Genomic DNA, 25,445 nt, shown 5'->3' with positions numbered 1-25,445 from the left:
GGATCCAGGTGTACCAGATGCATGTTGGTGTCTATAGCTCCATGTATTATCCTCCATTGGAGGTCAGCTGTCCTCTTATCAATAGGCAGTTTGTATAATGATCGCCAACAGCCTTTTGGAGAGTTGCACCTGGACCAAGCACATCCGCCCACCTCGTCGATTATACCCCTTCCAGGGAAGAGGCATGGGACACCTTTACACATATTCTGTACATGGCCTTCTTTCCCACCTCCTTGAACTCCCCCAGCTCCGGGGTATCGAAGGAAAGCAGCATCCCCACGTCCTCTTCAAATGCCCCCATCGCAGCACTAACAATCAGTGCAGGGAACACATAATCCAGACCCTCCTTCCACCGATCAGAATTGGAAGTGTCAGTCACATACTGCAGATGAAGCACTGGCAAGGAGTCGCAGACCTCATCGACGACCTTCCTCAGTAGGCGAGATGATCGGATCCCAGCTCTTTCTCCCAGCTCCTCCAACGATCTGCTCCTGCTCCGCATCAGATGACCCAGCTTGGTACACCCCACGCCTAACAGGCATGAATGTAGGCTAGCTGAACCCAGAACACGGGACTGGATGGCAGTGTTGTGAAAAAGAGGCTCTTCAAAAAGCCACATCCCTGGTGGCGTGCCGGCCTTACGGGACTTGACAAAGACTCTCCAAGCCTGCATAACAGACTCATAAAATGGAGTCAGGCCAGTCAAATCACCCCCCTCCAGCTTTAAGAGGAAAAGATGCTTGTCTAAGCCCAAACAGCCCACTCTCCTCATCAATATGTAGGCTGTTTCGACCCAGCTAGAACAGTCTCTGTACAACAATCTCTGGGCTGCTTGGAGCCAGAAAGCCGTGATTCTAGAGGAAATGTCCAACAGGCCTTGCCCACCCTCGTGCAGTGGCAGGTACAGGGCTGCAGCTTTAATCCAGTGTTGTCCAGACCAGAAGAAATTGACAAGGGTCCTCTGAAGCTCTTGTATCAGACCCTTTGGTGGCTGTAAAATCATTAGTCTGTGCCACAGGGTAGAAGCAGCAAGATTATTAGCTACCAGGACCCGTCCCCTATAAGACAGCTGGAGCAACACCCATTTCCACCTTGACAGTCTGGCACACACTTTCTCCGCTACACACTCCCAGTTATTTTTCTGAAAGACATTAGAGCCTAGAAAAAACCCCAAAGTCTTCATCCCATCTCTGCCCCACTGAAGCCCCCCTGGTAACCGTGGAGTGGACCCCATCTGAAGCTGACCTGCCCACAGCGCTTCACTCTTTCCCCAATTGACTCTAGCTGAGGAGGCCCCCTCATAAACATTTAAAGTGTTTGAGAGAACCTTAACATCCTCACCCCCTGTAATAAAAACTATCACGTCATCTGCATACGCAGACAGTGCTATCGTGGGACCCTTCATTACACTTGGCACAGAGAAACCAGTAAGCTTCACTCTTAAAAAACAAAGCATTGGTTCAATCGCCAGACTATATAACTGCACTGAAATTGGCCATCCCTGCCTGATGCCCCTTTCGACAGGGATGGGGCAACTTAAACCACCACCCACCTTCACCATACACGAGGCTCCAGCATACAGTAAATTCACCCAAGACAGAAAAACATCCCCAAACCCAAAGGCTTTCATTATTTTAAACAAGTACTGGTGGTCCACACGATCAAAAGCCTTCTCCTGATCCAACGAAAGTAAACCCACATTTACATCAGACAGTTTACAAATGTCTAAAACATCTCTTATCAGAAACAAGTTATCAACGATAGAGCGATCAGGTACACAGTAGGACTGGTCCTTGTGGACCAACAATCCCAGATACTCTTTCAACCTGTTTGAGAGACATTTAGAAAAAATGTTGTATTCTGCGCACAGCAAAGCAACAGGTCTCCAATTTTTTATGAGAGCCAAATCCCCCTTTTTTGGCAACAGTGAAAGCACCGCACGTTGACAGGATACAGGAAGAGAACTCTCATGAAAAGATTCACAAAGCACTTCATAAAAATCCTCCTCAATAGACCCCCAAAAGTGCTTATAAAACTCAGATGGTAAACCATCGATGCCAGGGGCTCGGCCTGTTGAGAGCTGCATAACTGCTGTGGACAGCTCCTGCAGTGTAATGTCAGCGTCCAATGCGACTCTCTGCTCAGGTCCCAATTTAGGAAGACCATGTAACAACTGTTCAGTACACAGAGAGTCACAATCCTCCGCCTTATAAAGGGACGAGTAGAAATCCACGGCATGTTGACGCATTTCAATATCATCCGTGGTTACCTTCCCATCAGGGAGACGAAGGCAGACCATCTGTTTACGTTGAAATGTCGACTGTCCTAGGTTTTAAAAAAAGCACTAGGAGCATCCATATCCTTGAGGGAAGCGAAACGAGACCTAATCAAGGCACCCTTCACTATTTCATGCAGAAACGACCTCAGTTCATGTCTCTTGTCCTGCTAATTTTGCTGCCCCTAACACAAAATGAAGCAACACAACACGCTAGAAGCATGTGTTTCAGACATAAGGAAGTGGATGGCTGCAAACTTTCTACTATTAAACTCGGACAAAACAGAGATGCTTGTTCTAGGTCCCAAGAAACAAAGAGATCTTCTGTTGAATCTGACAATTAATCTTAATGGTTGTACAGTCGTCTCAAATAGAACTGTGAAGGACCTCGGCGTTACTCTGGACCCTGATCTCTCTTTTGAAGAACATATCAAGACCATTTCAAGGACATCTTTTTCCATCTACGTAACATTGCAAAAATCAGAAACTTTCTGTCCAAAAATGATGCAGAAAAATTAATCCATGCTTTTGTCACTTCTAGGTTAGACTACTGCAATGCTCTATTTTCCGGCTACCCGGATAAAGCACTAAATAAACTTCAGTTAGTGCTAAATACGGCTGCTAGAATCCTGACTAGAACCAAAAAATTTGATCATATTACTCCAGTGCTAGCTTCTCTACACTGGCTTCCTGTCAAAGCAAGGGCTGATTTCAAGGGTTTACTGCTAACCTACAAAGCATTACATGGGCTTGCTCCTACCTATCTCTCTGATTTGGTCCTGCCGTACATACCTACACGTACGCTACGGTCACAAGACGCAGGCCTCCTAATTGTCCCTAGAACTTCTAAGCAAACAGCTGGAGGCAGGGCTTTCTCCTATAGAGCTCCATTTTTATGGAACGGTCTGCCTACCCATGTCAGAGACGCAAACTCGGTCTCAACCTTTAAGTCTTTACTGAAGACTCATCTCTTCAGTGGGTCATATGATTGAGTGTAGTCTGGCCCAGGAGTGGGAAGGTGAACGGAAAGGCTCTGGAGCAACGAACCGCCCTTGCTGTCTCTGCCTGGCCGGTTCCCCTCTTTCCACTGGGATTCTCTGCCTCTAACCCTATTACAGGGGCTGGGTCACTGGCTTACTGGGGCTCTCTCATGCCGTCCCTGGAGGGGGTGCGTCACCTGAGTGGGTTGATTCACTGTTGTGGTCATCCTGTCTGGGTTGGCGCCCCCCTCCTTGGGTTGTGCCGTGGCGGAGATCTTTGTGGGCTATACTCAGCCTTGTCTCAGGATGGTAAGTTGGTGGTTGAAGATATCCCTCTAGTGGTGTGGGGGCTGTGCTTTGGCAAAGTGGGTGGGGTTATAGCCTTCCTGTTTGGCCCTGTCCGGGGTGACCTCGGATGGGGCCACAGTGTCTCCTGACCCCTCCTGTCTCAGCCTCCAGTATTTATGCTGCAGTAGTTTATGTGTCGGGGGGCTGGGGTCAGTTTGTTATATCTGGAGTACTTCTCCTGTCCTATTCGGTGTCCTGTGTGAATCTAAGTGTGCGTTCTCTAATTCTCTCCTTCTCTCTTTCTTTCTCTCTCTCGGAGGACCTGAGCCCTAGGACCTGAGCTCCAGGACTACCTGACATGATGACTCCTTGCTGTCCCCAGTCCACCTGGCCATGCTGCTGTTCCAGTTTCAACTGACCTGAGCCCTAGGACCATGCCCCAGGACTACCTGACATGATGACTCCTTGCTGTCCCCAGTCCACCTGGCCATGCTGCTGCTCTAGTTTCAACTTCCACCTGACTGTGCTGCTGCTCCAGTTTCAACTGTTCTGCCTTATTATTATTCGACCATGCTGGTCATTTATGAACATTTGAACATCTTGGCCATGTTCTGTTATAATCTCCACCCGGCACAGCCAGAAGAGGACTGGCCACCCCACATAGCCTGGTTCCTCTCTAGGTTTCTTCCTAGGTTTTGGCCTTTCTAGGGAGTTTTTCCTAGCCACCGTGCTTCTACACCTGCATTGCTTGCTGTTTGGGGTTTTAGGCTGGGTTTCTGTACAGCACTTTGAGATATCAGCTGATGTACGAAGGGCTATATAAATAAATTTGATTTGATTTGATTTGATCTGTAAGTTCATGACTAGTCCAGGGTTGTTCTGAGTGAGCAGCTTCAATTCAATAGACTTGATGTCCTGTTCAAGGGCCTTGATAGTCTCTTTAACTTCAATTTGAGACAGAGCAGTATACTGTTTACAAAATACTCATATTTGGGCCCTCCTAACCTCCCACCATTGTCTCAAGGACTCAGAATTCCCCTTTATAACCCTCCATTTTTCCCAAAACAACAAAAACCTTTCACAAAACATGACATGTAACAATTTAACATTAAAATACCAGTAAGGTGATGGATGACCTTCATGGACAGGACAAGTGAATATCAACAGTAACAATATGATGATCAGAGAAACCCACAGGAGTAATGGCACACTCTCCAACCCTACTACAGTATTGCTCAGATACATGCAACCTGTCTAACCTTGCTGCACTGACACGACCTTCATTAACTTTTAACCATGTGTACTGCCTAACTTTTGCATTCCTTATTCTCCACACATCAGAAATCTCAAACTCAGTTAATAGGCCAGACAGGCAAGTGGCTGACCGCAGGTGAGGTTCTTCAGCGGTGCGATCAACAGTAAAATCCACTGTACAATTCCAGTCACCCCCTAAAACCATACACCCCTCTTGGTCACACTGTCTTAAGGTTTCCTTTATTCAATCAAATACAACAATATGCTCTGTACCCTCATTAGGAGCAAAAACATTAAAAAATAAAATAAAAACCCCATAACATCCACCTTGACCAATATAACCCGACCCTTGACAATCTCTGTTATAGATACCACAGTCACCCCTAAGCCTGAGGAAAACAAGATTGCCACCCCAGCACTGAAATTAGTACCATGACTGAGTATATGCTGCCCCTCCCAGCACATACCCCAGTCAACCTCATTGCTATGTGTTTCCTGCAGGAAAACTACATTAAGCCTTTTCTGTTTTATTACTTCTAATACCCAAGTCCTCTTATTCCTGTCCCTTCCCCCATTAATATTGAGAGAACCTACCCTTAGTACTTCCATATAGAAAAGAGAAAAGAAAAGCAGAAGAAACCACAGAGAAACCAACAAGAAAAAAGACACCCTATGAAGCATGATCATCATCATTATTTTTTTTTCTTCTCTTAACCTGACTACGTTTCCCACCACCTTTTGCTGCTGCAACAGCAGTAATACATTTCCTCAAGCGAAACCGCTTCTTCTCACTCAATTGGTCTAACCCCACCGTCTTCTGTAACACCACAGCTGACCTCACAAACTTATCAACATCAAAATAATCTGCCAGTTTCAACTGTTCTGCCACCCATGCTGGTCATTTATGAACAGCCAGAAGAGCCAGAAGAGGACTTCGACAGATTTCCCAAAAGTCTGATCCAGAAACTTATTTACCTCCTCTAGATCATAAACTGAGTCATCACCAGCAGCTGTCATATCTAAAGAGATATCCATATCATTCTCCTGATCCTCAGCTGAGACCACAGACAACTGACTCCCCTCTACCACATCCCTTTCAACACTCCCCACTTGCACCTCATCACTCGTACCAGGCATCTCCTCCACTACCTGGGAGACTAGCCCCACCTGAACATCACTACTCATAGTGGGCATCTCCTCCACTAACTGGGAGCCTAGCTCCACATGAACCTCATTACTCGTAGTGGGCATCTCCTCCACTACCTGGGAGCCTAGCTCCACATGAAAACCCTCCTGTACCTCATTACTCATAGTGGGCATCTCCTCCACTCCCTGGGAGCCTAGCTCCACATGAACCCCCTCCTTTACCCCAGCACTCGTACTGGGCACCTGCTCACCAGTCTGAGGAACTGGCTCTTCAGATACATCCTTACCTTCCACAACAATACTTTTCTGTAGCATAACATTTCCCTCTAATACAAGTTGCAACCCCGTGCCCTCAACACGGATAACTTGTTCCTCAGCAACTGGTGCTTTTGGCGGCTCTACCGCTGTCGGTCCACCTCTCCTTACATCAGTGGGCCCAGGCGTTACGAGGACCACCTGCGCCCCTCCCTCGGCCTTCTCCCTTTTCGGGCAAGCATGTCGCTTATGACCAACATCCCCACACTCAAAACACCGTTGACTACCCGTACTAGCATAAGCCATATACATTATATTGTCATACTTGATTTTAAACGATAACTCTAAAGTCTGCTCCGGTGAGTCCAAAAACATAAACACCTGTCGCCGAAATGACATTACCTATTTCAACGCCGGGTGTTTGCAACCCAACGGGACAACCTTCATTGAACTGGCAAACTTCCCAAAGCGCAATAACTCGCGCTCCAATAGCTCATTTGGAATAAACGGCGGTACATTTGAAATCGTTACCCTTGTTGACCGAGAAAAAAGCGGCGTAACTTGAATAAACATTCCTTTAAGAAGTACACCATGCTCAACCATACAATCAACCAGACGCTCTTCTTTAAGAAGTACACCATGCTCAACCATACGATCAACAAGACACTCTTCTTTAAGAAGTACACCATGCTCTACCATACCATCAACCAGACGCTCTTCTTTAAGAAGTACGCCATGCTCAACCATACCATCAACCAGACACTCTTCTTTAAGAAGTACACCATGCTCAACCATACGATCAACTAGACACTCTTCTTTAAGAAGTACGCCATGCTCAACCATACGATCAACTAGACACTCTTCTTTAAGTACACCATGCTCAACCATACGATCAACTAGACACTCTTCTTTAAGAAGTACGCCATGCTCAACCATACGATCAACTAGACACTCTTCTTTAAGAAGTACACCATGCTCTACCATACGATCAATAAGACACTCTTCTTTAAGAAGTACACCATGCTCTACCATACGATCAACAAGACACTCTTCTTTAAGAAGTACACCATGCTCTACCATACCATCAACCAGACGCTCTTCTTTTCAAGAAGTACACCATGCTCAACCATACGATCAACAAGACACTCTTCTTTAAGAAGTACGCCATGCTCTACCATACAATCAACAAGACACTCTTCTTTAAGAAGTACACCATGCTCTACCATACAATCAACCAGACGCTCTTCTTTAAGAAGTACACCATGCTCAACCATACAATCAACCAGACGCTCTTCTTTAAGAAGTACACCATGCTCAACCATACGATCAACAAGACACTCTTCTTTAAGAAGTACACCATGCTCTACCATACCATCAACCAGACGCTCTTCTTTAAGAAGTACGCCATGCTCAACCATACCATCAACCAGACGCTCTTCTTTAAGAAGTACACCATGCTCTACCATACGATCAACCAGACACTCTTCTTTAAGAAGTACACCATGCTCAACCATACGATCAACAAGACACTCTTCTTTAAGAAGTACGCCATGCTCTACCATACAATCAACAAGACACTCTTCTTTAAGAAGTACGCCATGCTCTACCATACGATCAACCAGACACTCTTCTTTAAGAAATACCACCACAGCTTTATTCTTCCGGGATGCATAAGCAATATTCTCATAGCTACGTTCTCTCCTACGGCGACCAGAAACCCACCGTGACAGCAGCTTCAGTAACACACCTAAAGCCGTGCCGAAGTGACAGGGATGGCATCCCCATTCGGGCTGCCATCCCCGCCAAATCAAACCAATCACTCCCAGCATGCAGCGAGAGAGAGAGAGAAAGAGAGAGGGAGAGAAAGAGAGCGAGAGAGAGAAAGAGAGCAAGAGAGAGAGAAAGAGAGCAAGAGAGAGAGAAAGAGAGCAAGAGAGAGAGCAAGAGAGAGAGAAAGAAAGAGAACGAGAGAGAGAGAACGAGAGAGAGAGAGAACGAAAGAGAGAACGAGAGAGTAGGAGAGAGAGAGAGAAAGAGAAAGAGAGAGAGAGAGAGAAAGAGAGAAAGAGAGAGAGAGAAAGAGAGAGAGAAAGAGAGAGCATGTGTGTTTATGCATGTGTGAGTGCTACTCCATCCTCCAGGGTATTGCAGCCTGAAGACTGACATTGGAACGCTGGAAACTCTCAGGCGGATGAAGACGAAGCTGCTGGTTGGCCAAAAGCATGACTGGGGGCTTTGAGGGGTTGGCCTTTGGAATGTGTGTATCGGGAAATGAGATGAAAGAGACTGAATTCTGACCAGCACACACACACACCCTCTCTCTCCCCCCCCTCTCTTTCACACACACTGACTCTCTCTCACACACACCCATACATACACATCACATGTTGTTCCCTCCCGTTGTCAGGTGTTGTTGCCAATGGCCTCTGTATTATTCTGCCAGGCACACACTATAATCAGAGGCCATGGTTTCACATACACACAGACACAGTAACAGCTGTGAGCACATTTTTACACTCTCTTTGGATAATTCATTCCAATCATTTAAAAGTTAACAGCAGGTATTTTGCATGTAAGTTTAAGTATTTTGATATGTTCACAAATCTACATTATTTAGCATTTAAGAAAATAAATATGTTAGCAAGGTCAGATATCTTTAGACCTCAAGCTGCAACAATAAAATAGTCTCCACTTCCAACCAGTCCTTCTGGAGGCTCCAGGGTAGCCTAGACACAGCATGGTCCTAACCCACACCTAAGCCACACCTCGGAACCATCCACCAGTCTAGCAACAGAACAAGGATTTTACTCGATGCATTTTACTGTTCTTCACTTTTGATCCTCCTGGAGAGTCACATGTTTGCAGGCATTTGTTTCAGCCCAGCACTAACACAACACATTTGTTGAATTCCTGATTGAATAGCTGATTCAACGGTTGGCGTTAGGCTGAAACAACTGTCTGCGCACCTGCGGCTCGGGTGTGTGTGTGTGTGTGCACGTCCGTAGTATATACTCTGCCTGTTTCCAGTGTGTGTGTGTCGGAGTGACCGTAGCTAGGGGTATGTGCTGCCTGCTCTCTCTGATAGGATTAAAAGCCTGCGTTGATTTCATTACAAACAATGAGCACGCTTCTCTGGAATATAAGGTGTGTGGTGTGTGTGTGTGTGCGTGCGAGGGAGGGAGAGAGAGAGTCTTGGTGTCCAAACTTGTAAACTCTAGTATTATTTACCACAAACTCCTGCATACTTTACAGGAAGCTCATTCATAGTCATGTAGGCAGGTAGGCATCCCTTTTACTCATAAATCCTTCTGAGTAATGACTGTGGCTGAGGGTCTCCAACATACCTCTGCAGAAACAAACCAACATGGAGCATATTGGAAACCAAACCAAACAGAACATATAGTTTTAGGCCATAAACAAACTGATCTATAATGACAATCGCTTCCCAAACATACTTAACCCTCATATTATCAACATATTTTACATGCATTGATTACCAACTGGGGTCATCTATTAGAAAAACCAATAATCATAGCAAAATATCAACTTAATTGTTATCAAAACATCATTAGTTCTGAGAAATGAAGGTTATTCCATGCGAGAAATTGGCAAGAAACTGAAGAGCTCCTACAATGCTGTGTATTACTCCCTTCACAAAACAGCACAAACTGGCTCTAACCAGAATAGAAAGAGGAGTGGGAGGCCCCGGTGCACAACTGAGCAAGATAACAAGTACATTAGAATGTCTAGTTTGAGAAACAAGTCCTCAACTGGCAGCTTCAATAAATAGTCCCTGCAAAACACCAGTCTCAATGTCAACAGTGAAGAAGCGACTCTGGGATGCTGGTCTTTGACAAATGTATGTGGTGAAAACGACTGCCATTTGAGTTTATTTTATTTTTACAGGGACTGTGCACATTAATCAACGTTTCAGTAAAAGTGCTGGTTTTAGCCAGCCGGCTTGGGCAGGTTATTAACAACAATTACAATATAGTCAATCATTGAGCAGTGAGCACACGCAGAGCAACATAGGACAAGCAAGACATTTAAAGGGGCGGTACACCGAAATTGGAAATATATCTAACTGTATTGACAAAAAGTGATTCATCCATTGATCTTGAGAGACAATTACCAAAAATATGGCTTCATTTACTTACCCCCAGTGTAACGGTTCTCTTTAGTTGAAGGAGAGGCGGACCAAAATGCGGCGTGATGATGATTCATGTTTGTTTAATAAAGGAAAACTATACATGAATAAACTACAAAAACAATGAAATGTGAAAACTCAAAACAGCCCTATCTGGTGCAAAACACAGAGACAGGAACAATCACCCACAAACACACAGTGAAACCCAGGCTACCTAAATATGGTTCCCAATCAGAGACAATGACTAACACCTGCCTCTGATTGAGAACCATATCAGGCCAGACATAGAAATAGACAAACAAGACATCCAACATAGAATGCCCACTCAGATCACACCCTGACCAACCAAAACATAGAAACATTCAAAGCAAACTATGGTCCCGGTGTGACAGTACCCCCCCCAAGGTGCGGACTCCGGCCGCAAAACCTGAACCTATCGGGGAGGGTCTGGGTGGGCATTTGTCCGCGGTGGCGGCTCTGGTGCTGGACGTGGCCCCCACTTCACCGTAGTCTTAGTCCCCCACCTTGTCCGCTTCCGTGACCTCCTAGCCACGGCGACCCTACTTAATGACCCCACTGGACAGAGGGGCAGCTGCTCGGGACAGAGGGGCAGCTGCTCGGGACAGAGGGGCAGCTGCTCGGGACAGAGGGGCAGCTGCTCGGGACAGAGGGGCAGCTGCTCGGGACAGAGGGGCAGCTGCTCTGGGCTGACTGGCGGCACTGGCGGCCCCTGGCTGACTGGCGGCACTGGCGGCCCCTGGCTGACTGGCGGCCCCTGGCTGACTGGCGGCACTGGCAGCCCCTGGCTGACTGGCGGCCCCTGGCTGACTGGGCGGCACTGGCGGCCCCTGGCAGGCGGGCGGCACTGGCGGCCCCTGGCAGGCGGGCGGCACTGGCGGCCCCTGGCAGGCGGGCGGCACTGGCGGCCCCTGGCAGGCGGGCGGCACTGGCGGCCCCTGGCAGGCGGGCGGCACTGGCGGCCCCTGGCAGGCGGGCGGCACTGGCGGCCCCTGGCAGGCGGGCGGCACTGGCGGCCCCTGGCAGACGGGCGGCACTGGCGGCGCTGGGCAGACGGGCGGCACTGGCGGCGCTGGGCAGACGGGCGGCACTGGCGGCTCCTGGCAGACGGGCGGCACTGGCGGCGCTGGGCAGACGGGCGGCACTGGCGGCGCTGGGCAGACGGGAGGCCCAGGCGGCGCTGGGCAGACGGGAGGCTCAGGCGGCGCTGGGCAGACGGGAGGCTCCGACAGCGCTGGAGAGGAGGAAGGCTCCGGCAACGCTGGACAGGTGGGAGCACCTGTAAGGATGAGCCGGAGAGACAGCCTCGTGCGGGGGGCTGCCACCGGAGGGCTGGTGCATGGAGGTGGCGACGGATAGACCGGACCGTGCAGGCGCACTGGAGCTCTTGAGCACCGAGCCTGACCAACCTTACCCGGTTGAATGGTCCCGGTCGCCCTGCCAGTGCGGCGAGGTGGAATAGCCCGCACTGGCCTATGCAGGCAAACCGGGGACACCGTGCGCAAGGCTGGTGCCATGTAAGCCGGCCCAAGGAGACACACTGGGGACCAGATGCGTAGAGCCGGCTTCATGGCACTTGGCTCGACGCTCACTCTAGCCCGGCCGATACGCAGAGCTGGAATGTACCGCGGTAAGCACAGGAAGATTGCGCAGGTCTCCTACCTGGCGTAGCCATACTCCCTGTGAGCCCCCCCAAGACATTTTTGGGGCTGACTCTCAGGCTTCCATCCACGTCGCCGTGCTGCCTCCTCATACCGGCGCCTCTCCGCTTTCGCCGCCTCCAGTTCTTCTTTGGGGTGGCGATATTCTCCTGGCTGAGCCCAGGGTCCTCTTCCGTCTAATTTGTCCTCCCATGTCCAGTACTCCTCGCGCTGCTCCTGCTGCCTTTCACCACACCGCTTGGTCCTGTTATGGTGGATGATTCTGTAACGGTTCTCTTTAGTTGAAGGAGAGGCGGACCAAAATGCGGCGTGATGATGATTCATGTTTGTTTAATAAAGGAAAACTATACATGAATAAACTACAAAAACAATGAAATGTGAAAACTCAAAACAGCCCTATCTGGTGCAAAACACAGAGACAGGAACAATCACCCACAAACACACAGTGAAACCCAGGCTACCTAAATATGGTTCCCAATCAGAGACAATGACTACCACCTGCCTCTGATTGAGAACCATATCAGGCCAGACATAGAAATAGACAAACAAGACAATCAACATAGAATGCCCACTCAGATCACACCCTGACCAACCAAAACATAGAAACATACAAAGCAAACTATGGTCAGGGTGTGACACCCAGCCAGCATTAGCATTGCTAGGATGATTCAAAAAGGATGCCCAAATCCTCAAAGTCACTTCAAACCAAATGGTTTAGCAACCCATATACCATAACATGTTGCACATATAGAATATTGGAGGATATTATAGTAATTCTGGTATTTATAAAACATTTCTGTAAAATAAATAAAAATATTTGGAGAATACATACCAATACCGTACTGTGTCCATTCAGAGAGTAGCTGGTTTCTGTATTACAGTTCTACCAAGTATTCATAACACTGACTTGTATAACCAGTTATAACCATAGGTAAATACATAGGATGCGCCATCTCTGCAGGTGATCTGTCTATCTGGTCAAAATCACTGACACAGGTCCCCCTTCATACCTCTGATGGTATGGATAACTTAATGTTATGTCTCCAAAGAAACCTGGATTCAAATATAGTTTTTAGATTTGCCCTAGAATTATTACCTTTTAGAGAATACACACCAATTATACAGCTCTGGGGGTAGATTCAGAGTGTATCGGAGTTCTATATTGCAGTTGTATCAGGTATTTATATCGTTAGCAGGCTTTATACACCATAGGCAGATTTTTATATGCACATAAATAAGGGTATTTTGGTTTTGCACAAAGCCATATGATATGTGGTAGGTGAGTGCATGGGGAGTTATATCTCTCCAGATGATCTGTCTATCTGATACATGTCTCCCTCCAGACTCTGGTGGTATGGATAACTTGTTATTATGTCTCCAGAGAAACCAGGATTCAAATAAACATCCCATCTATCAAATTACTATAAGTGTCACGCCCTGGTCTAAGTATTTTGTGTTTTTCTTCATGTATTGGGTCAGGCCAGGGTGTGGCATGGGGTTTTTGTATTGTGGTGTGTTTTGTCTTGGGGTTTTGGTGTATATGTATTGGGATTGTAGCTAGTGGGGTTATCTAGCAAAGTCTATGGCTGTCTGGAGTGGTTCTCAATCAGAGGCAGGTGTTTATCGTTGTCTCTGATTGGGAACCATATTTAGGCAGCCATATTCTTTGAGTTTGTCGTGGGGGATTGTCCTATGTGTCGTTGTTCCTGTCTCAGTGTTAGTTTACACAAGTATAGGCTGTTTCGGTTTTCGTTAAGTTCTTTGTTTTGTAGTGTTTGTTATTGCTTCGTGGTTTACATTCATTAAACATGGATCGCAATCTACACGCTGCATTTTGGTCCGACTCTCCTTCACACCTAGAAAACCGTAACAATAAGCAGAATTAGATGTTTTTGGCTAGTGTCAAAATGACCATGAACGACTTAAAAAAAGTCCATATTGATACAGAAATACTAAACAATTATTTAGATTTATTAAGAACAAGTTGATTGACAAAGTCATGAAAATTGGAAGAATGATATAAACCACCTTTGGGCTGTGATAAAACATATGCTTCTGGGGTCAAAATGACCCCAGTCGGTAGTATGAGGGCTAGGATGTCCAGAGCCATTAAAGTGATGAGGTCTTAGAGAGCAACGTTATCGAGACGGGGGTGTTTAAAAATTAAAGAAGCCTCGTAAATGTAGCAGCCGCCAGTGTCATTTGTTATCTAGTATTTCAATGCGCTCTCTCTCTCTTTCTCACTTTTTCTCTCTCTTTTTCAAATCCCTCCAGCTCTGCGAGGCGCAGTGCAGAATCAGAAGAGACCTCTCTGTTCTCATCTCTATGGAGCAGGAAAACACTTTAGCCCTCAGACGGTAATCTCTACACATGGAGCAGACAGACATACACTTCAAAAGAGTTCCTCTGAGGCTATTGGATAGTGATTCCTACATGCAAAGCAGCGAATGCAGCTATTTCTCTAGTGATTCCTACATGCAAAGCAGCGAATGCAGCTATTTCTCTAGTGATTCCTACATATGAAGCAGCTATTTGTCTATGCTGTCTGTCTTTCAGGTTTTCTCTTTCTCGCTCAGGGATGGACATGTGTTCTCTCTCTATCTCTCTTCTCTCCCTCACTCTCCCTCTCCCTCTCTATCGCTCTTCTCTCCCTCACTCTCTCTCTCTCTCTCTCTCTCTCTCTCATGAATGGCTGGAAGCCCTCATCTCTAGGATGAGAGAGTGAATGTCAAAATGTGTCTAACGTTTATAATGCACCTGGTTCTCTCTCTCTTCTCTCCCTCACTCTCCCTCTCCCTCTCTATCTCTCTTCTCTCCCTCCCTCTCCCTCTCTATCGCTCTTCTCTCCCTCACTCTCCTTCTCTCTCTCTCTCTCTCTCTCTCATGAACGGCTGGAAGCCCTCATCTCTAGGATGAGAGAGTGAATGTCAAAATGAGTCTAATGTTTATAATGTACCCGCTTCTCTCTCTCTCTTCTCTCCCTCACTCTCCCTCTCTCTCTCTTCTCTCCCTCACTCTCCCTCTCCCTCTCTTCTCTCCCTCACCCCTCTCCCTCTCCCTCTCTCTCTCTCTTCTCTCCCTCACTCTCCCTCTCTCTCTCTTCTCTCCCTCACTCTCCCTCTCTTCTCTCCCTCCCTCTCCCTCTCTATCGCTCTTCTCTCCCTCTCTCTCTCTCTCTCATGAATGGCTGGAAGCCCTCATCTCTAGGATGAGAGAGTGAATGTCAAAATGAGTCTAACGTTTATAATGTACCCGCTTCTCTCTATCTCTTTCCATCTCTTTCAGGGATGGATGAGTACTTATCTCTGGAATGAAGTTTCAGGATGGAGTTAGACTTTTAAGAGGACATTTCTAAGAGGCACCCAAGAGCTTATTAGAGGTTGTCTTAGCAGACCTTGTTGTTACATCCTCCCTGTTGCTACAGTATGTTATGAGCAGGTACAGACCATGGATTCTTCTGTATCTTTGAGAGGGATTTAATAGGGATTCTATTTAAAAGCCACTGTCACAGGTCTCACAGGTACCATCTGAATCTTCCCAGAACATCATTTTAATTGAACATCTATACAACATCAACACATAATAGAGCACTGGTAACTCTAAAGTGGAGGGAAATTATTGTATATTAAGTCATGAAATCAGCACAACTACAAATAGCCGTATCCATCTTCCTGGTGCTGCTGTTGTGTGTACAACAATGAGGCATTAGATATCACTAATCGAGTGAGGTAAGTCACTCACACATGCACACACACCACTGTCACGGATTCCCCCGGTACTGCTGCTCATTCTGTGCACCAGTTCCGGAGGTCTACGTCACCGGCCTCTAGGCGTCACTGAACTGTCTCATTACGCACACCTGATTCCAATTCCCCTGATTAGTAATTGTATATATGTGCCCTCTGTTCACCATTGTTTGGTCGGTTATTGTTCCCATGTCCCTTTCGTGCTGCGTGTATTGTGTACTTCTTATTACGGTTCTCGTCCCGTGCAATGTTAATGGGTCTCGTTCTGTGTATTGTTATTACGGGTCTCGTCCTGTGCATTGTTAATGGGTCTCGTTCTGTGCATTGTTATTACGGGTCTCGTCCCGTGCATTGTTAATGGGTCTCGTCCCATGCATTGTTAATGGATCTCGTTCTGTGCATTGTTAATGGGTCTCGTCCCGTGCATTGTTAATGGGTCTCGTTCTGTGTATTGTTATTACGGGTCTCGTCCCGTGCATTGTTAATGGGTCTCGTTCTGTGCATTGTTATTACGGGTCTCGTCCCGTGCATTGTTAATGGGTCTCGTCCCATGCATTGTTAATGGGTCTCGTTCTGTGCATTGTTAATGGGTCTCGTCCAGTGTATTGTTAATAGGTCTCGTTCTGTGTATTGTTATTACGGGTCTCGTCCCGTGCATTGTTAATGGGTCTCGTTCTGTGCATTGTTATTACGGTTCTCGTCCCGTGCATTGTTAATGGGTCTCGTTCTGTGTATTGTTATTACGGGTCTCATCCCGTGCATTGTTAATGGGTCTCGTTCTGTGCATTGTTATTACGGGTCTTGTCCCATGTATTGTTAATGGGTCTCGTTCTGTGCATTGTTATTACGGGTCTCGTCCTGTGCATTGTTAATGGGTCTCGTTCTGTGCATTGTTATTACGGTTCTCGTCCTGTGCATTGTTAATGGGTCTCGTTCTGTGTATTGTTATTACGGGTCTCATCCCGTGCATTGTTAATGGGTCTCGTTCTGTGCATTGTTATTACGGGTCTCGTCCCGTGTATCTCGTTCTGTGTATTGTTATTACGGGTCTCATCCCGTGTATTGTTAATGGGTCTCGTCCCATGCATTGTTAATGGGTCTCGTTCTGTGTATTGTTATTACGGGTCTCGTCCCGTGCATTGTTAATGGGTCTCGTTCTGTGTATTGTTATTACGGGTCTCATCCCGTGTATTGTTAATGGGTCTCGTTCTGTGTATTGTTATTACGGGTCTCGTCCCGTGTATTGTTAATGGGTCTCGTTCTGTGTATTGTTATTACGGGTCTCATCCCGTGCATTGTTAATGGGTCTCGTCCCATGCATTGTTAATGGGTCTCGTTCTGTGCATTGTTAATGGGTCTCGTTCTGTGTATTGTTATTACGGGTCTCATCCCGTGCATTGTTAATGGGTCTCGTTCTGTGTATTTATTAGAGGTTTAACCTTGCTCTTTTGTTTGGATTACATCCCTGTGTTTTTGAATATGTGTTTGTTTTGGGCTTCGTCCCTGTGCCTTTTATGGCATGTTGTATATTTTGGGTGGAGTATTAAACCCCCGTATTACGAATTCCTGCGCCTGTCTCCAATAATTTCTACAACGTGACAACCACACACACACACCGGATGGATTAGTGGACTTGAACAGGGAATTCGGCAGACAGGACTATTCAGAAAATAGCATGGTTAAGGGCTACTCACTGACGTTTTAGACACCCTCCACATACACACTCACGACTGATGGATTTAAGGGAATGAATTTCATTAAAACCTCATCTTTCTTTTAAACAATTAATTTCCCTATAACAAGTGTTTGGGTAGTACTGAAAACAAACAGAGCGAGAAAGAGAATAAAAGACAGAAGGTTACCCTAGAGCAGGTATTCCCAAACTGGGGTACGTGCAATACTTTTCTTTACTTATACATATATATATATATATATGTATATATATATTTTTTTTTTAAATCCACCTTTTTTTTCCTTCACATTTTCAAACAGTCCATTTATATTTTCCAACAGGGCTATACATTTGGGTGAGGTTTTTTTCTCAACAGGAAGCCTGGTTTCACTGCCTCGTTTCACTTACATTGGGAGTAGTGCCTTTCCTCAGCCACAGTGTGTTTATTGTGCAAACGTACTATCTCACAACTCAATGAAACGTTCACTCTTGCATAGACATTTAGAAACAAAACATGCCAAATTGAAAAATAATCACATGGGAGTTTATGGAGCGAGAATTAAGACGACTTTTGAGTAGTAAGACATCTATAAAAGCATCAGATACCATTAATAAGAAGGGGCTAGAAGCATCTTATATGGTGAGCTACCGAGTGGCAAGGACAGGCAAGCCCATACTATTGTGGAGGAATTCATTCTTCCTGCTGCCACGGATATGGCTGGGACAATGCTGGGGGAAAAGACCAAAGAAACTATACAGACAACGACTTCATCAAACAACACTGTTTCACAACGCATCAGGGTCATGGCAGGAGATGTTTTGAAACAATTACTACTTCGCATACAAGCCAGTGATATTTTTAAAGTACTGGACAGATTTGTGACATCAAATGGACTTTGGTGTTCAAGATGTGTTGGTATCTGTACTGATGGGGCAAAAGCCATGACAGGGAGACATAGTGGTGTGGTAACGCGCGTGCAAGCAGTTGCTCCCGAAGCCACTTGGGTACACAGCAGCCTCCACCGAGAGGCTCTTGTTAAAGCAAGGCCCCTGACCTTTTGTGTATTTTCTGCACTATGCAATGATATGGGCAGCGACCATGTAATGCTTTTACAACATACAGAAGTGTGCTGGTTATCAAGGGGCAAAGTATTGACTCGATTTTTTAGCTTAAAGTTTTCTTTACTGACCATAATTTTCACTTGTCTGACCGCTTGCATGATGATGAGTTTCTCACACGACTGGCCTATCTGGGGGATGTTGTTTCTCACACTACTGGCCTATCTGGGGGATGTTGTTTCTCACCTGAATGATCTGAATCTAGGATTACAGGGACTTTCTGCAACTGTATTCAATGTGTGGGACAAAATTGAGGCTGTGATTAAGAAGTTGGAGCTCTTCTCTGTTTTGTGTGCAAATGAACTCAAGCTTACGGACAATGTCAAATGTGATATAGCGAAGCACCTGAGTGAGTTGGGTACACAATTACGCAGGTACTTTCCTTAAACGGATGACACAAACAACTGTATTTGTTTTCCCTTACATGCCCTGCCTCCAGTCCACTTACCCATATTTGAACAAGAGAGCCTCAAAATTGCAACAAGCGGTTCTGTGAAAATGTAATTTAATCAGAAGCCACTGCCAGATTTCTGGATTGGGCTGCGCTCAGAGTATCCTGCCTTGGCAAATCGCACTAATAAGACACTGATACCCTTTGCAACCACGTACCTATGTGAGAGTGTATTCTCGGCCCTCACTAGCATGAAAACTAAATATAGGCACAGACTGTATGTGGGAAATGATTTAAGACTGAGACTCTCTCCAATACAACCCAACATTGCAAAGTTATGTGCATCCTTTCAAGCACACCCTTCTCATTAACCTGTGGTGAGTTATTCACATTTTTCGATGAACAAATAAGGTTTTATCTGTACGATTGTCAAATAAAGAGCAAAATGATTGATAATTATTATATTATTATTTGTGCCCTGGTCCTATAAGAGCTCTTTGTCATTTCCCACGAGCCGGTTTGTGACAAAAACTCACACTCATTCTTATGTTTAATAAATGTATCGTATAGTGTGTGTGGCAGGCTTACAATGATGGCAAATAACAACATTTGAAAGTGTGCTGACCATGGTGCTAGAGGGGGTACGCAGCTGGAGGTTGAATGTTTGAAGGGGTACGGGACTATAGGGGTCTGGGAACCACTTCCCTGGAGCATCTTCTCCGTTTATTGTCCTCCATTCCTTATTTTTTTACATTTTTTAAATCACACTTAATCCATTTTATCACACTTACTTAGCCTTCTCACTCTTAAACCACAAGAGGGAAAGAAGATGCAATATTGAAGATCAATATCTGAAATGAAAGTCATCTGGTGCGTCACTCACTCTCACTTGATGCGTCAGTGTCACATGTGTCACCTCCATCACTTTATAAAGTTGTATTGCAAGTAACCATAAAAAGTCTACATTTATAGGCCAACCAGAATATCTGAACCAGCACTGATTATTATAGGCTGTTAGGATAGAGTAACAACTCTCATCAGGCAACAGGTTTAATGGTAGGCATGTGAGTAGAGAATATACCAGCAAATATAATTTTCATCTGTCATCTGTTTGCTGCACTCTGTGTGTGTGTGTTTGTGTGTGTGTGTCAGTCTGTCGCCTCTGGGTGAGCGGGCATCACTTGCGATGATGAGGGTGATCTTCACGGTTGAATGTGACCATGTCGGCACCGCGGGACTTCTGTCTGAATGGAACCGTGGGTCTGAGAGACAGGGTGAGGGTGAGGCGAGGGAATGGGGGCAATAGCTGGTTAATGGGAGATGAGAGCAGGATGAACATTTCCCCATACTCACCATCCTTTCCTCAATGCGATATCTCCAGTTCACAATCCTAAAATGTCCCTGTTGGGCTCCAGTCACCTGTGATACTCCATATCTCCCCTGAGCATTGGGTTGGAAGGGTGGGGAAAGAGTGGAGGCAAGATGGCAAAATTCGACCACAAGAGAAGGTGGTCTTCTTAAGGAAAGTTAAGATTTGTTTTTTCATCACTATCTGGCACTGGAGATGGTTGGTTTGCTGCTATAGTGGGCTACAGGCTGGAGATGGTTGGTTTGCTGCTATAGTGGGCTACAGGCTACAACCGATGTCCAGGAATTCTAATCCTTATTCCTGTTGCTTCATAGCCTCCTTCGAAACTGCCACCCCGGCTGCCAGGCTTGTCGCTTCGCTGATGATGAGAAACCGTGCTGTTCAGCCCAACTTCCAACTGGAATTTCTCAAGCCGCATTCCCTGTTCAACCTATCAAATTGCGAGGGAATACACATACAGATAGCTATAGGTATCAGAGGACGTGACGTCAACGGGATCTGACTCGTTATTTTGGAGGGGGGATAGAAACGAAACCCATGCATGCAACAGCTAGTCTTGCCCATGCTGGTACAGCGGAACATCGATTCTGTGTTGCAATGCGGGTGCTGCCGCAGCAACTGTTACTGCCCAGCTCTTTCTGCTCCACTCGCGCCTCCACATGTGGTGTTGATCAGAGTATGATAGGGATTGATAGGCTTCGCGTATCAGTTTCGTAAGGAGAAGCCTATAATAAATCCATGCCGATAGCCTAATTCAAAATGACACCACAGGGTTTAATTAAAATATGAGTAAAATCATGAATGCCCCCCTCCCCTTTGCTTTGAATGAGTCGTTGACTCGTTCTTTCTGTGCTACCCTGACGCACACGAGTGCAGTTAACTTAGGTTCTTTTTTTTAGATGAGCTCTGCCCGACAAACGGCAATTATAACACAGAGGCTTTGAGAGTGAAAAGTAAAGCGTAAGATACATGTTTATTCATGATGCGTCTATGCTGGGTTGACTGGGCTCGTCTGTTTCTCGAGTCTTGGGGAGCTGTGGTAATGCGCAAGCCCATGGCGTCTGACGGGAAAGCGGTAGGTTCGGTTCATCATTCATGTCTTCAGCCTTACGTCTAGGCTATCGTATTTTCCAGCCCAGTCCGACACAGTAGCCTAGTAGTCTACACAGCACAGTAAGCAGTAACGTGCCGACGCTGCCACATCCATCTCGGTTTGGAAAACGCCGGGTCTAAAGATGGATTTGGATTCTGGAGGTAAAGTGGCTATGGCTGTAATTTGTGTCTCAGCTCCGGAGCCATTACTGATTTCGGACCGGAAAGGAATCCTCCAGGTTTTTCCCTCATAGACTGATAGTTAATTCATGAACGAAACAAAGTATAGGCCCGTTAATTATAGCCATAAGTCACCTGACAGGGACATACAGAATCCCCTTGTCGACAATAAAGCAGATTAAAAAATCATTTGGGTTTAAAACTGAGAGAAAATACCCCAATTAGACTCCAATGTGCCCTGCCTGACACATTCATCTCGACGTTAATTGTTTTGGGACGTCGTTTTGCCCTACTGCATTGTTCAATTACACTCCGTGGCTCTGTATTTCGTTAGCCAACGCAGTGTGGAGATGAGAGCGCGTGGGGACGCCAAATTCAATAATGTAATTTGATTCTCCAAACCTATTGTTGCCCTCTCATGCTGTCTTTCAACTAGTGCGTGACTAGTGCGTGACCGGACAGGCTCAAAGCCTGGATACCACCTAGGATTAATCCTACATTGGAAGTTTGGGAATGGAAGATTAATCACGGTAATGGAATGCAGAAGAATCCAATACACATGGAAGCTCTGGACTTGAAGTGCTCTTGGGATTTCTATTGGTTGGTTACTCTCTTAGAAATATTCCTTAGTTTAGAGTTATTACTGTACTTGTAAAGAGCACAAAGTCCCACTTAAAGTCTCCTCTCCTCTGCTCTCCCTTCATTCCCTTCTTCCTCTCCTGTCTCTCTATACAGCTCTCTAAACACTCATCTCCCTCCTTCCTCTCCTGTCTCTCTATACAGCTCTCTAAACACTCATCTCCCTCCCTCCTTCCTCTCCTGTCTCTCTATACAGCTCTCTAAACACTCATCTCCCTCCCTCCTTCCTCTCCTGTCTCTCTATACAGCTCTCTAAACACTCATCTCCCTCCCTCCTTCCTCTCCTGTCTCTCTATACAGCTCTCTAAACACTCATCTCCCTCCCTCCTTCCTCTCCTGTCTCTCTATACAGCTCTCTAAACACTCATCTCCCTCCCTCCTTCCTCTCCTGTCTCTCTATACAGCTCTCTAAACACTCATCTCCCTCCCTCCTTCCTCTCCTGTCTCTCTATACAGCTCTCTAAACACTCATCTCCCTCCCTCCTTCCTCTCCTGTCTCTCTATACAGCTCTCTAAACACTCATCTCCCTCCCTCCTTCCTCTCCTGTCTCTCTATCCAGTCCTCTAAATCTTCTCCTCTCCTCTCCCCATTCTCTTCTCTTCTCTCCTTCCCTCCCTCTATACAGCCCTTAAACCCCACTCCTTGCCCCAGCCCCGCTTGAAGTGTCATGTCCAAGGCAAGCAAATCACTATGTGAGCCCCAGCATACAGAGGATCTATTGAACAATGACAGATCAAACATTTTATGTATGTCATACCCTGGTCATGTTTAATCAAATATCAGCCAGTCTGCTCTCTTGTTTTCTCTCCAGTCTCCTGTAATACTCACTCAGTCCAGCAGATGGCAATAAAACAATAATATTAAAACAACATTCATAAAATAATATTATAACAATAATAAATAAAAAATATTATAACAATAATGTTATAACAATAATAAAACAATAATATTATAACAATAATAAAACAATACATTTAAAACAATATTAAAACAACAATAAATATATAATCTGAGTGACTGCTCGGAAATGGTCTCCTTATCCTCGTTACTCTGCAGGAATGGCCCTTGGCTTTCTCATGTCCCAGGAACTGTGGCATCCATAGACAAACTGATGCCTGGATGTCAAGTTTCCACAGTCCTAAATCTAATGTTTTCAAGAATTCACTGCAGTTTCCGCCAGCGACCACTAGAGGTCACAGTAGACCTCTGTAGGGGAACAACAGAAAGGACTGAATGGATTAACGTAGTGTGTGTGTGTGTGTGTGTGCGCGTGCATGTGTGAACAGTGAGTGTTAGTAGCATGTTTGTTTGCAGAGTCGCTAATTCCTGGTCATTTGAGCAGTTTATATCGCTATCCTGTTGTTGTCATTATAAGAGAAGGGGTACAGTGTTAGTCCAGTGGAAAACCCTTACTGTCTGTGTCTCTCTACCCCTCTTCCTCTTTGATTCTTTAACTCTACCTCCCCTCTCTCTCTCTTTCTCTCTGGGTTTGATGATGCAGGAGCCTTGTTTACCCGTCTCCCCCTTTGTGTAACTACTCCTGGAGAAAGTTAAACAGCCCTGGGCCACACTAGGACAACAGCAGGTCTCTCCTCCTCCTCCTGTTCTCTCCTCTATCTCTCGCTCCACACTCTCTCTATCTGCTCTCTGATCCCATCTTCTTTTATCTTCCATTTGCTCCTCTTTTTATAACCCCACACTCTCTTCAACTACTGTTTTCTTCTCTACTCATTCAACTCCTGTCCTTTATCATTTGCTGCCTCAAAGGGCACTGTAACCTTCGACCTTCACCCTACAATGAAGAGGTATAGACTTCTAAAGCACTGCGTCTCGTCTTTTCAGACAGAGTTCCCCTGTAAGTTTCTCCTAGCCCAGTCTGGGTGGGGCTGTGTCCCTGGGTGTGCTGTCTGCTATAGGGGGTTATTGTGGAGCTGAGCCCTGTGCTGCCTGCCCGTGGCTCAGCTCAGGCCCAGAGATTTAAGAGGCTTTTCAAAGGCCCTGTGACCCACAAAGCCACGTAGCAAGAGAGAGAGGGAGAGACAGGAGGAGAGATGGAGGGAGAAAAAGAAGAGAGGGGGGAAAGAGAGAAGGAGTGAACACTTACCCACAGAGAGACAGGAATGTGCCATGAAAATGCACCCACACTATGGCATGCAGATGCAGACCCACATACTTCCGTCCCTCCCTCCCCCAGCCAGTCAGTAGACATGCCTCTGATCCAAGCTGTCGGAACAGAGCCATAGCTCAGCATTGTTGACCTTTGACCCTAGCCTCCAGCTGTGTGGCTGCTGGCTGGTTAGACGGCTGGCGGCTTTACAACATGGCCTCTCTCTCTGCTAAGGGAAGGTCAGCAGGTGCAACTGGGCATGCTCACAACCAGCTGGCTCTACCATAGGATGTGATTTATGTCAGTACTATTTACCTGCCCATAGGGGGAGCGGTAGATGTTCAGTCTGTGTCCTTTGGCTGAATCAGTGTGCATGTGGCAGGTTTACGTTTGTTGTCATGAGTCTTGTCCTGGAGGCAGAACTGAGCAATTTCCCCTTAAATAGGCCAGCTGCAAAGTAAAAATTGGCTATATTGTAAAAAGTACTGAAAACAAAAATGAGCTTTTCGTTCTTAATTTAAGGTTAGGGTGTGGCAGATGGATTTGCAGTGTGGTTAAGGTTACGTTTAAAAACAGATTTTAAGACTTTGTGGCTGTGGCTGTGCCAGCTAGGGACAACAATGCAGAGCTGCCTCCAGAACAAGATTCATGATGGAAAAACGCTAACCTACGTGCATGTGTGTGTTCATTCCTCAGGGGCAGAGTGTGTACCTGTGTACATCTGTGCATGTGTGTTTATGTTCCAGTCTGTCTGTCCTTTGGCTGAGTCATTGTGATCGTGTGTGTGCGTGCATTTGTGTCTGTCTGTATGTGTGAGAGAGAGTGTTCCTTCAGGGACAGAGTGCATTGCAAGTGCTATAGAACACATGTGGTGTGTGTCTATGGAACGAAGGAGAGGAAAAGAAAGAGAGAGTGCCATCTGATGAAGGGTGGAGAGGGAGAGAGAGGAGAGAGAGAGTACGGGAGCTACGTCTGTTTGTCACATTTCCCCATTCCTCAAATCCAGCTGGACAGAACAAGGGAGAAGGAAGGAAAACAGACAGATCAGAGGGGAAGAGAGCAAGAAAAGGGAGAGGACAGAGAGAGCAAGTCAGGTCAAAATGGC

The 25,445-nt window shown here is 46.1% G+C and overlaps 1 protein-coding gene across 1 annotated transcript in view; it reads left to right on the top strand.

Moving 5' to 3' along the window:
• LOC112225629 (activin receptor type-2A) overlaps positions 1–25,445 on the top strand; it is a 679,452-nt gene that overhangs the window by 107,690 nt on the left and 546,317 nt on the right. The gene's annotated exons all lie outside the window — the stretch shown is intronic.

The sequence above is a fragment of the Oncorhynchus tshawytscha genome, linkage group LG26 (genome assembly GCF_018296145.1).
Source record: "Oncorhynchus tshawytscha isolate Ot180627B linkage group LG26, Otsh_v2.0, whole genome shotgun sequence".
Taxonomy (NCBI): Eukaryota; Metazoa; Chordata; class Actinopteri; order Salmoniformes; family Salmonidae; genus Oncorhynchus; species Oncorhynchus tshawytscha.
Note: the sequence above shows the minus strand (reverse complement) of the source record. Positions and strands in the feature narration are given on the sequence as shown.